Raw genomic sequence first — 13,769 nt, 5'->3', positions numbered from 1 at the left:
TCTCACTCCGTCACACGCACGCCCCTCTCACTCCGTCACACACACGCCCCTCTCACTCCGTCACACACACGCCCCTCTCACTGCGTCACACACACGACCCTCTCACTCCGTCACACACACACGCACCTCTCACTCCGTCACACACACACCCCTCTCACTCGGTCTCACACACGCCCCTCTCACTCCGTCACACACACGTCTCTCTCCCTCCGTCACACACACCCCCCTCTCACTCCGTCACACACACACGTCTCTCTCACTCTGTCACACACAAGCCCCTCTCACTCCGTCACACACACGCCCCTCTCACTCCGTCACACACACACACCCCTCTTACTCCGTCACACACACACACCCCTCTCACTCGGTCACACACACGCCCCTCTCACTCCGTCACACACACACGTCTCTCTCACTCTGTCACACACACGCCCCTCTCACTCCGTCACACACACACGTCTCTCTCACTCTGTCACACACACGCCCCTCTCACTCCGTCACACACAAGCCCCTCTCACTCCGTCACACACACGCCCCTCTCACTCCGTCACACACACACACGCCCCTCTCACTCCTTCACACACACACACCCCTCTCACTCCTTCACACACACGCCCCTCTCACTCCGACACACACACGCCCCTCTCAATCTTGTCACACACTCACGCCCCTCTCACTCCGTCACACACACGTCCCTCTCACTGCGTCACACACACACCTCTCACTCCGTCACACACACGCCCCTCTCACTCGGTCACACACACACACCCCTCTCACTCCTTCACACACACACGTCTCTCTCACTCTGTCACACAGAAGCCCCTCTCACTCCGTCACACACACGCCCCTCTCACTCCAACACACACACACCCTCTCACTCCGTCACACACACACGCACCTCTCACTCCGTCACACACACACCCCTCTCACTCGGTCACACACACGTCCCTCTCACTCCGTCACACACACGTCTCTCTCACTCCGTCACACACACACACCTCTCACTCCGTTACACACACGCCCCTCTCACTCCGTCACACACACTCCCGTCTCACTCCGTCACACACGCACACCCCTCTCACTCCATCACACACGCACACCCCTCTCACTCCATCACACACACACGCCCCTCTCACTCCGTCACACACACGCCCCTCTCACTCCGTCACACACACGCCCCTCTCACTCCGTCACACACACGCCCCTCTCACTCCGTCACACACACACACCCCTCTCACTCCGTCACACACACACACCCCTCTCACTCGGTCACACACACACACGCCCCTCTCACTCCTTCACACACACACACCCCTCTCACTCCTTCACACACACACCCCTCTCACTCCTTCACACACACGCCCCTCTCACTCCGTCACACACACGCCCCTCACTCCGTCACACACAAGCCCCTCTCACTCCGTCACACACACACACGCCCCTCTCACTCCTTCACACACACACACCCCTCACTCCTTCACACACACACACCCCTCTCACTCCTTCACACACACGCCCCTCTCACTCCGACACACACACGCCCCTCTCACTCTTGTCACACACTCACGCCCCTCTCACTCCGTCACACACACGTCCTTCTCACTCCGTCACACACACACGCACCTCTCACTCCGTCACACACACACCCCTCTCACTCGGTCACACACACGCCCCTCTAACTCCGTCACACACACGTCTCTCTCCCTCCGTCACACACACTTCCCTCTCCCTCCGTCACACACACCCCCCTCTCACTCCGTCACACACACACGTCTCTCTCACTCTGTCACACACAAGCCCCTCTCACTCCATCACACACACGCCCCTCTCACTCCGTCACACACACACACCCCTCTCACTCCGTCACACACACACACCCCTCTCACTCGGTCACACACACGCCCCTCTCACTCCGTCACACACACGTCTCTCTCACTCCGTCACACACACACGTCTCTCTCACTCTGTCACACACACGCCCCTCTCACTCCGTCACACACACACGTCTCTCTCACTCTGTCACACACACGCCCCTCTCACTCCGTCACACACAAGCCCCTCTCACTCCGTCACACACACGCCCCTCTCACTCCGTCACACACACACACGCCCCTCTCACTCCTTCACACACACACACCCCTCTCACTCCGACACACACACGCCCCTCTCAATCTTGTCACACACTCACGCCCCTCTCACTCCGTCACACACACGTCCCTCTCACTCCGTCCCACACACGCCCCTCTCACTCCGTCACACACACGGCCCTCTCACTCCGTCACACACACACACACACGCCCCTCTCACTGCGTCACACACACGCCCCTCTCACTCCGTCACACACACACCCCTCTCACTCGGTCACACACACGTCCCTCTCACTCCGTCACACACACGTCTCTCTCACTCCGTCACACACACGCCCCTCTCACTCCGTCACACACAAGCCCCTCTCACTCCGTCACACACACGCTCCTCTCACTCCGTCACACACAAGCCCCTCTCACTCCGTCACACACTCACGCCCCTCTCACTCCGTCACAGACACGCCCCTCTCACTCCGTCACACACACGTCCCTCTCACTGCGTCACACACACGCCCCTCTCACTCCGTCACACACACGCCCCTCTCACTCCGTCACACACACACACACGCCCCTCCCACTGCGTCACACACACGCCCCTCTCACTCCGTCACACACACACCCCTCTCACTCGGTCACACACACGTCCCTCTCACTCCGTCACACACACGTCTCTCTCACTCCGTCACACACACGCCCCTCTCACTCCGTCACACACACACCCCTCTCACTCGGTCACACACACGCCCCTCTCACTCCGTTGCACACACGTCTCTCTCCCTCCGTCACACACACACGTCTCTCTCACTCTGTCACACACAAGCCCCTCTCACTCCGTCACACACACGCCCCACTCACTCCGTCACACACACACACCCCTCTCACTCCGTCACACACACACACCCCTCTCACTCGGTCACACACACGCCCCTCTCACTCCGTCACACACATGTCTCTCTCACTCCGTCACACACACACGTCTCTCTCACTCTGTCACACACACGCCCCTCTCACTCCGTCACACACACACGTCTCTCTCACTCTGTCACACACACGCCCCTCTCACTCCGTCACACACAAGCCCCTCTCACTCCATCACACACAAGCCCCTCTCACTCCGTCACACACACGCCCCTCTCACTCCGTCACACACACACACGCCCCTCTCACTCCTTCACACACACACACCCCTCTCACTCCTTCACACACACGCCCCTCTCACTCCGACACACACACGCCCCTCTCACTCCGTCACACACACGTCCCTCTCACTGCGTCACACACACACACACCTCTCACTCCGACACACACACGCCCCTCTCACTCTGTCACACACTCACGCCCCTCTCACTCCGTCACACACACGCCCCTCTCACTCCGTCACACACACACACACGCCCCTCTCACTGCGTCACACACACGCCCCTCTCACTCCGTCACACACACACCCCTCTCACTCCGTCACACACAAGCCCCTCTCACTCCATCACACACAAGCCCCTCTCACTCGGTCACACACACACACGCCCCCTCACTCCTTCACACACACACACCCCTCTCACTCGGTCACACACACGTCCCTCTCACTCCTTCACACACACGCCCCTCTCACTCCGTCACACACACGCCCCTCTCACTCCGTCACACACAAGCCCCTCTCACTCCGTCACACACACACACGCCCCTCACTCCTTCACACACACACACCCCTCTCACTCCTTCACACACACACACCCCTCTCACTCCTTCACACACACACACCCCTCTCACTCCTTCACACACACGCCCCTCTCACTCCGACACACACACGCCCCTCTCACTCTTGTCACACACTCACGCCCCTCTCACTCCGTCACACACACGTCCTTCTCACTGCGTCACACACACACCTCTCACTCCGTCACACACCCACACCTCTCACTGCGTCACACACAAGCCCCTCTCACTCCGTCACACGCACGCCCCTCTCACTCCGTCACACACACGCCCCTCTCACTCCGTCACACACACGCCCCTCTCACTGCGTCACACACACGACCCTCTCACTCCGTCACACGCACACGCACCTCTCACTCCGTCACACACACACCCCTCTCACTCGGTCACACACACGCCCCTCTCACTCCGTCACACACACGTCTCTCTCCCTCCGTCACACACACCCCCCTCTCACTCCGTCACACACACACGTCTCTCTCACTCTGTCACACACAAGCCCCTCTCACTCCGTCACACACACGCCCCTCTCACTCCGTCACACACGCACACCCCTCTCACTCCATCACACACACACGCCCCTCTCACTCCGTCACACACACGCCCCTCTCACTCCGTCACACACACGCCCCTCTCACTCCGTCACACACACGCCCCTCTCACTCCGTCACACACACACACCCCTCTCACTCCGTCACACACACACACCCCTCTCACTCGGTCACACACACACACGCCCCTCTCACTCCTTCACACACACACACCCCTCTCACTCCTTCACACACACACCCCTCTCACTCCTTCACACACACGCCCCTCTCACTCCGTCACACACACGCCCCTCTCACTCCGTCACACACAAGCCCCTCTCACTCCGTCACACACACACACGCCCCTCTCACTCCTTCACACACACACCCCTCACTCCTTCACACACACACACCCCTCTCACTCCTTCACACACACGCCCCTCTCACTCCGACACACACACGCCCCTCTCACTCTTGTCACACACTCACGCCCCTCTCACTCCGTCACACACACGTCCTTCTCACTCCGTCACACACACACGCACCTCTCACTCCGTCACACACACACCCCTCTCACTCGGTCACACACACGCCCCTCTCACTCCGTCACACACACGTCTCTCTCCCTCCGTCACACACACTCCCCTCTCCCTCCGTCACACACACCCCCCTCTCACTCCGTCACACACACACGTCTCTCTCACTCTGTCACACACAAGCCCCTCTCACTCCATCACACACACGCCCCTCTCACTCCGTCACACACACACACCCCTCTCACTCCGTCACACACACACACGCCCCTCTCACTCCTTCACACACACACCCCTCTCACTCCGACACACACACGCCCCTCTCAATCTTGTCACACACTCACGCCCCTCTCACTCCGTCACACACACGTCCTTCTCACTGCGTCACACACACGACCCTCTCACTCCGTCACACACACACGCACCTCTCACTCCGTCACACACACACCCCTCTCACTCGGTCACACACACGCACCTCTCACTCCGTCACACACACACCCCTCTCACTCGGTCACACACACGCCCCTCTCACTCCGTCACACACACGTCTCTCTCCCTCCGTCACACACACCCCCCTCTCACTCCGTCACACACACACGTCTCTCTCACTCTGTCACACACAAGCCCCTCGAACTCCGTCACACACACGCCCCTCACACTCCGTCACACACACACACCCCTCTCACTCCGTCACACACACACACCCCTCTCACTCGGTCACACACACGCCCCTCTCACTCCGTCACACACACGTCTCTCTCACTCCGTCACACACACACGTCTCTCTCACTCTGTCACACACCCGCCCCTCTCACTCCGTCACACACAAGCCCCTCTCACTCCGTCATACACACGCCCCTCTCACTCGGTCACACACACACACGCCCCTCTCACTCCTTCACACACACACACCCCTCTCACTCCTTCACACACACGCCCCTCTCACTCCGACACACACACGCCCCTCTCACTCCGTCACACACACGCCCCTCTCACTCCGTCACACACACGCCCCTCTCACTGCGTCACACACACGACCCTCTCACTCCGTCACACACACACGCACCTCTCACTCCGTCACACACACACCCCTCTCACTCGGTCACACACACGCACCTCTCACTCCGTCACACACACACCCCTCTCACTCGGTCACACACACGCCCCTCTCACTCCGTCACACACACGTCTCTCTCCCTCCGTCACACACACCCCCCTCTCACTCCGTCACACACACACGTCTCTCTCACTCTGTCACACACAAGCCCCTCGAACTCCGTCACACACACGCCCCTCACACTCCGTCACACACACACACCCCTCTCACTCCGTCACACACACACACCCCTCTCACTCGGTCACACACACGCCCCTCTCACTCCGTCACACACACGTCTCTCTCACTCCGTCACACACACACGTCTCTCTCACTCTGTCACACACCCGCCCCTCTCACTCCGTCACACACACACGTCTCTCTCACTCTGTCACACACAAGCCCCTCGAACTCCGTCACACACACGCCCCTCACACTCCGTCACACACACACACCCCTCTCACTCCGTCACACACACACACCCCTCTCACTCGGTCACACACACGCCCCTCTCACTCCGTCACACACACGTCTCTCTCACTCCGTCATACACACGCCCCTCTCACTCGGTCACACACACACACGCCCCTCTCACTCCTTCACACACACACACCCCTCTCACTCCTTCACACACACGCCCCTCTCACTCCGACACACACACGCCCCTCTCAATCTTGTCACACACTCACGCCCCTCTCACTCCGTCACACACACGTCCCTCTCACTGCGTCACACACACACACCTCTCACTCCGTCACACACACGCCCCTCTCACTCCGTCACACACACGCCCCTCTCACTCCGTCACACACACGCCCCTCTCACTCCGTCACACACACACACACGCCCCTCTCACTGCGTCACAAACACGCCCCTCTCACTCCGTCACACACACACCCCTCTCACTCCGTCACACACACTCCCCTCTCACTGCGTCACACACACACCCCTCTCACTCCGTCACACACACGCCCCTCTCACTCCGTCACACACAAGCCCCTCTCACTCGGTCACACACACACACGCCCCTCTCACTCCTTCACACACACACACCCCTCTCACTCCTTCACACAAACACACCCCTCTCACTCCTTCACACACACACACCTCTCACTGCGTCACACACAAGCCCCTCTCACTCCGTCACACGCACGCCCCACTCACTCCGTCACACACACGCCCCTCTCACTCCGTCACACACACGCCCCTCTCACTGCGTCACACACACACCCCTCTCACTCCGTCACACACACGCCCCTCTCACTCCGTCACACACACGCCCCTCTCACTGCGTCACACACACGCCCCTCTCACTCCGTCACACACACACCCCTCTCACTCGGTCACACACACGTCCCTCTCACTCCGTCACACACACACCCCTCTCACTCCGTCACACACACCCCCCTCTCACTCCATCACACACACACGTCTGTCTCACTCTGTCACACACAAGCCCCTCTCACTCCGTCACACACACGCCCCTCTCACTCCGTCACACACACGCCCCTCTCACTCCGTCACACACAAGCCCCTCTCACTCCGTCACACACAAGCCCTTCTCACTCCTTCACACACACGCCCCTCTCACTCGGTCACACACACACACGCCCCTCTCACTCCTTCACACACACACACCCCTCTCACTCCTTCACACACACACGTCTCTCTCACTCTGTCGCACACAAGCCCCTCTCACTCCGTCACACACACGCCCCTCTCACTCCGACACACACACGCCCCTCTCACTCCATCAGACACACACACGTCTCTCTCACTCTGTCACACACAAGCCCCTCTCACTCCGTCACACACACGCCCCTCTCACTCCGACACACGCACACCCCTCTCACTCCATCACACACACACGTCTCTCTCACTCTGTCACACACAAGCCCCTCTCACTCCGTCACAAACATGCCCCTCTCACTCCGTCACACACACACACCCCTCTCATTCCGTCACACACACACACCCCTCTCACTCGGTCACACACACGCCCCTCTCACTCCGTCACACACACACGTCTCTCTCACTCTGTCACACACACGCCCCTCTCAGTCCGTCACACACACACGTCTCTCTCACTCTGTCACACACACGCCCCTCTCACTCCGTCACACACAAGCCCCTCTCACTCCGTCACACACACGTCCCTCTCACTCCTTCACACACACACACCCCTCTCACTCCTTCACACACACGCCCCTCTCACTCCGACACACACACGCCCCTCTCACTCCGACACACACACGCCCCTCTCAATCTTGTCACACACTCACGCCCCTCTCACGCCGTCACACACACGCCCCTCTCACTCCGTCACACACACGCCCCTCTCACTCCTTCACACACACACGCCCCTCTCACTCCTTCACACACACACGCCCCTCTCACTCCTTCACACACACACACCCCTCTCACTCCTTCACACACACGCCCCTCTCACTCCGACACACACACGCCCCTCTCACTCCGACACACACACGCCCCTCTCAATCTTGTCACACACTCACGCCCCTCTCACTCCGTCACACACACGCCCCTCTCACTCCGTCACACACACGCCCCTCTCACTCCGTCACACACACACACACGCCCCTCTCACTGCGTCACACACACGCCCCTCTCACTCCGTCACACACACACCCCTCTCACTCCGTCACACACACACCCCTCTCACTCCGTCACACACACTCCCCTCTCACTGCATCACACACACACCCCTCTCACTCCGTCACACACACGCCCCTCTCACTCGGTCACACACACACCCCTCTCACTCGGTCACACACACGTCCCTCTCACTCCGTCACACACACGCCCCTCTCACTCCGTCACACACAAGCCCCTCTCACTCCGTCACACACACGCCCCTCTCACTCGGTCACACATACACACGCCCCTCTCACTCCTTCACACACACACACCCCTCTCACTCCTTCACACACACGCCCCTCTCACTCCGACATACACACGCCCCTCTCACTCTTGTCACACACTCACGCCCCTCTCACTCCGTCACACACACGTCCTTCTCACTGCGTCACACACACACCTCTCACTCCGTCACACACACACACCTCTCACTGCGTCACACACAAGCCCCTCTCACTCCGTCACACGCACGCCCCTCTCACTCCGTCACACACACGCCCCTCTCACTCCGTCACACACACGCCCCTCTCACTGCGTCACACACACGACCCTCTCACTCCGTCACACACACACGCACCTCTCACTCCGTCACACACACACCCCTCTCACTCGGTCACACACACGCCCCTCTCACTCCGTTGCACACACGTCTCTCTCCCTCCGTCACACACACACGTCTCTCTCACTCTGTCACACACAAGCCCCTCTCACTCCGTCACACACACGCCCCACTCACTCCGTCACACACACACACCCCTCTCACTCCGTCACACACACACACCCCTCTCACTCGGTCACACACACGCCCCTCTCACTCCGTCACACACATGTCTCTCTCACTCCGTCACACACACACGTCTCTCTCACTCTGTCACACACACGCCCCTCTCACTCCGTCACACACACACGTCTCTCTCACTCTGTCACACACACGCCCCTCTCACTCCGTCACACACAAGCCCCTCTCACTCCATCACACACAAGCCCCTCTCACTCCGTCACACACACGCCCCTCTCACTCCGTCACACACACACACGCCCCTCTCACTCCTTCACACACACACACCCCTCTCACTCCTTCACACACACGCCCCTCTCACTCCGACACACACACGCCCCTCTCAATCTTGTCATACACTCACGCCCCTCTCACTCCGTCACACACACGTCCCTCTCACTGCGTCACACACACACACCTCTCACTCCGACACACACACGCCCCTCTCACTCTGTCACACACTCACGCCCCTCTCACTCCGTCACACACACGCCCCTCTCACTCCGTCACACACACACACACGCCCCTCTCACTGCGTCACACACACGCCCCTCTCACTCCGTCACACACACGCCCCTCTCACTCCGTCACACACAAGCCCCTCTCACTCCGTCACACACACACACGCCCCTCACTCCTTCACACACACACACCCCTCTCACTCCTTCACACACACACACCCCTCTCACTCCTTCACACACACGCCCCTCTCACTCCGACACACACACGCCCCTCTCACTCTTGTCACACACTCACGCCCCTCTCACTCCGTCACACACACGTCCTTCTCACTGCGTCACACACACCCACACCTCTCACTGCGTCACACACAAGCCCCTCTCACTCCGTCACACGCACGCCCCTCTCACTCCGTCACACACACGCCCCTCTCACTCCGTCACACACACGCCCCTCTCACTGCGTCACACACACGACCCTCTCACTCCGTCACACACACACGCACCTCTCACTCCGTCACACACACACCCCTCTCACTCGGTCTCACACACGCCCCTCTCACTCCGTCACACACACGTCTCTCTCCCTCCGTCACACACACCCCCCTCTCACTCCGTCACACACACACGTCTCTCTCACTCCGTCACACACACACACCCCTCTTACTCCGTCACACACACACACCCCTCTCACTCGGTCACACACACGCCCCTCTCACTCCGTCACACACACACGTCTCTCTCACTCTGTCACACACACGCCCCTCTCACTCCGTCACACACACACGTCTCTCTCACTCTGTCACACACACGCCCCTCTCACTCCGTCACACACAAGCCCCTCTCACTCCGTCACACACACGCCCCTCTCACTCCGTCACACACACACACGCCCCTCTCACTCCTTCACACACACACACCCCTCTCACTCCTTCACACACACGCCCCTCTCACTCCGACACACACACGCCCCTCTCAATCTTGTCACACACTCACGCCCCTCTCACTCCGTCACACACACGTCCCTCTCACTGCGTCACACACACACCTCTCACTCCGTCACACACACGCCCCTCTCACTCGGTCACACACACACACCCCTCTCACTCCTTCACACACACACGTCTCTCTCACTCTGTCACACAGAAGCCCCTCTCACTCCGTCACACACACGCCCCTCTCACTCCAACACACACACACCCTCTCACTCCGTCACACACACACGCACCTCTCACTCCGTCACACACACACCCCTCTCACTCGGTCACACACACGTCCCTCTCACTCCGTCACACACACGTCTCTCTCACTCCGTCACACACACACACCTCTCACTCCGTTACACACACGCCCCTCTCACTCCGTCACACACACTCCCGTCTCACTCCGTCACACACGCACACCCCTCTCACTCCATCACACACGCACACCCCTCTCACTCCATCACACACACACGCCCCTCTCACTCCGTCACACACACGCCCCTCTCACTCCGTCACACACACGCCCCTCTCACTCCGTCACACACACGCCCCTCTCACTCCGTCACACACACACACCCCTCTCACTCCGTCACACACACACACCCCTCTCACTCGGTCACACACACACACGCCCCTCTCACTCCTTCACACACACACACCCCTCTCACTCCTTCACACACACACCCCTCTCACTCCTTCACACACACGCCCCTCTCACTCCGTCACACACACGCCCCTCTCACTCCGTCACACACAAGCCCCTCTCACTCCGTCACACACACACACGCCCCTCTCACTCCTTCACACACACACACCCCTCACTCCTTCACACACACACACCCCTCTCACTCCTTCACACACACGCCCCTCTCACTCCGACACACACACGCCCCTCTCACTCTTGTCACACACTCACGCCCCTCTCACTCCGTCACACACACGTCCTTCTCACTCCGTCACACACACACGCACCTCTCACTCCGTCACACACACACCCCTCTCACTCGGTCACACACACGCCCCTCTAACTCCGTCACACACACGTCTCTCTCCCTCCGTCACACACACTTCCCTCTCCCTCCGTCACACACACCCCCCTCTCACTCCGTCACACACACACGTCTCTCTCACTCTGTCACACACAAGCCCCTCTCACTCCATCACACACACGCCCCTCTCACTCCGTCACACACACACACCCCTCTCACTCCGTCACACACACACACCCCTCTCACTCGGTCACACACACGCCCCTCTCACTCCGTCACACACACGTCTCTCTCACTCCGTCACACACACACGTCTCTCTCACTCTGTCACACACACGCCCCTCTCACTCCGTCACACACACACGTCTCTCTCACTCTGTCACACACACGCCCCTCTCACTCCGTCACACACAAGCCCCTCTCACTCCGTCACACACACGCCCCTCTCACTCCGTCACACACACACACGCCCCTCTCACTCCTTCACACACACACACCCCTCTCACTCCGACACACACACGCCCCTCTCAATCTTGTCACACACTCACGCCCCTCTCACTCCGTCACACACACGTCCCTCTCACTCCGTCCCACACACGCCCCTCTCACTCCGTCACACACACGGCCCTCTCACTCCGTCACACACACACACACACGCCCCTCTCACTGCGTCACACACACGCCCCTCTCACTCCGTCACACACACACCCCTCTCACTCGGTCACACACACGTCCCTCTCACTCCGTCACACACACGTCTCTCTCACTCCGTCACACACACGCCCCTCTCACTCCGTCACACACAAGCCCCTCTCACTCCGTCACACACACGCTCCTCTCACTCCGTCACACACAAGCCCCTCTCACTCCGTCACACACTCACGCCCCTCTCACTCCGTCACAGACACGCCCCTCTCACTCCGTCACACACACGTCCCTCTCACTGCGTCACACACACGCCCCTCTCACTCCGTCACACACACGCCCCTCTCACTCCGTCACACACACACACACGCCCCTCCCACTGCGTCACACACACGCCCCTCTCACTCCGTCACACACACACCCCTCTCACTCGGTCACACACACGTCCCTCTCACTCCGTCACACACACGTCTCTCTCACTCCGTCACACACACGCCCCTCTCACTCCGTCACACACACACCCCTCTCACTCGGTCACACACACGCCCCTCTCACTCCGTTGCACACACGTCTCTCTCCCTCCGTCACACACACACGTCTCTCTCACTCTGTCACACACAAGCCCCTCTCACTCCGTCACACACACGCCCCACTCACTCCGTCACACACACACACCCCTCTCACTCCGTCACACACACACACCCCTCTCACTCGGTCACACACACGCCCCTCTCACTCCGTCACACACATGTCTCTCTCACTCCGTCACACACACACGTCTCTCTCACTCTGTCACACACACGCCCCTCTCACTCCGTCACACACACACGTCTCTCTCACTCTGTCACACACACGCCCCTCTCACTCCGTCACACACAAGCCCCTCTCACTCCATCACACACAAGCCCCTCTCACTCCGTCACACACACACACGCCCCTCTCACTCCTTCACACACACACACCCCTCTCACTCCTTCACACACACGCCCCTCTCACTCCGACACACACACGCCCCTCTCACTCCGTCACACACACGTCCCTCTCACTGCGTCACACACACACACACCTCTCACTCCGACACACACACGCCCCTCTCACTCTGTCACACACTCACGCCCCTCTCACTCCGTCACACACACGCCCCTCTCACTCCGTCACACACACACACACGCCCCTCTCACTGCGTCACACACACGCCCCTCTCACTCCGTCACACACACACCCCTCTCACTCCGTCACACACAAGCCCCTCTCACTCCATCACACACAAGCCCCTCTCACTCGGTCACACACACACAC

The sequence above is a fragment of the Mustelus asterias genome, chromosome 2, assembly GCF_964213995.1.
Source record: "Mustelus asterias chromosome 2, sMusAst1.hap1.1, whole genome shotgun sequence".
Lineage (NCBI taxonomy): Eukaryota > Metazoa > Chordata > Chondrichthyes > Carcharhiniformes > Triakidae > Mustelus > Mustelus asterias.
Note: the sequence above shows the minus strand (reverse complement) of the source record.